This window comes from Ambystoma mexicanum, chromosome 4q (genome assembly GCF_040938575.1).
Source record: "Ambystoma mexicanum isolate Mex_15411 chromosome 4q, UKY_AmexF1_1, whole genome shotgun sequence".
NCBI classification, from domain to species: Eukaryota; Metazoa; Chordata; class Amphibia; order Caudata; family Ambystomatidae; genus Ambystoma; species Ambystoma mexicanum.
In genome coordinates, this window is record NC_090928.1 from 299348106 (window position 1) to 299349830 (window position 1725).

Here is a 1725-nt window from a genome sequence, read left to right on the forward strand (position 1 = left end):
GAGGTTAAGGAAAAGAAGCAAATACTGTGATATTGACAAATATTCAACTGACCAAACTCTCAAATCGCAAGTCATTGCTGGATGTGAATCACCAGATTTGTGCAAAAAACTTCTCCAAAAAACCAGGACACTTGACGAAATTCTTCAGTTAGCAAGAGTGCATTCAGCACTAGCACTGCAGACAGAATCCCTGGGCAACATCAAAATCACGCAGTCTAACTCGATGGCCATGGTGTGCCCCATTAGCACCACTACGGACACTGCTGAACAAAAGAAATGCTACAGGTGTGGATTTAAATTCCCGCACGTAGGCTTGTGTCCTGCGATAGGGCATCAATGCGACAAATGCGGTGGTGAAAACCATTTCTAATCTGTCTGTAGAAACATTAAGTTCTTCCAATCAACGGATTCCAGCAAAGAAACCTGGAGACAAGATGGACGATATTCAAGGCGGGAAAGCCCGCGCCATAGCACGAGACAAGTTTCCACTGCCAGCAGGCATCAATCACACAGTTCATTACGAGAACAGTCACACTCCACCAGACGACGCGATGAAAGGAGAGACAGCCTCAGCCGCCATAGAAACAGACATGATTCGCAACGAAGAAAATCGAGACAAAAGATCAGATACTTAAAGGAGTCACCTCAAGGGAGACGCTGTCATGATGCCTACCCCCAGGCATCCGGATCAAGCCCATCAGCCCCGGGAGCAGGCATCCAGATATTTAATAAAACCCCAGCAGCCCCCACTGGGGGCTGTCTGGGTTCAGTCCTGGCGCCTTAGGCGCCTTAGACAGGACTCAGGCTCATAGACTTTACTTACCTCATGCAGACCATACTGCAAATGAATCCAAGCCAACGTGAGGGCTGGATGGGACTATTTTACTACAGGGACTATTTTTTACTCAGGAGTCGTTCTAGGGACTTCTTACCTAGAACTACTTTGGAGGCTATTTAAACCACGCCCTAACAGCAGCACATGCTTCGCGTTATTCTGCATCCAGCAGCGTAACGCTCACCGTGCCTGCAGTCAGCATCCAGTCTTCAGCCACGCCCGTCTCGAATCCAAAGCTCCTAGCAATAGAAGAAAGAAGAAGGAAAGGTTAGAATACAGATATTATTTCAATCCTTACCTGAATTCCGGATCCATCACGTCTTCGAACTTGAAAAGGACATTATTCTTCACGCGTCGCATCACCAGCTGCAGCGCCGCGACATACTCACCCGTCCTCACAGCATTTTTCGATCTGGCGCAGCCTTCATCATTTTCTTCGCCGAATTCCACCATCTAGGGGACAAAAGAAACATAAGGTGAGACGAGAGAGCCAACAAATATAACCTCTCCACCATAGACTTACCTGATTAACAACCGGAGGCATTATTCTGTAACAAACCCCAACTTCTTACGCCGTACCTGTAAGGAGAGAGAAACCAGCAATTTAAATACACGCATCTTTTACCGGACAGTGTTGGGTAATACAGACTCTTACTTGAAGACCATCAGCTGCCACGAGACAATCTTCCCTTGGATCCAGCTGCAACACAAGAAAGGAATGTACAAGAGTGAACATCGGACATATTGAACTCTTTGAACTTTATACTTACGGGTTCTCGCTTGGAACCTCGGAGTCAATATTCATCCGGAACTCTTCCAACGCCTTCAAACCAGTGAAGTAACTGGTATCTATGCGCCCCTGCATTCCACGCAGGATGGAGAGCTCATCA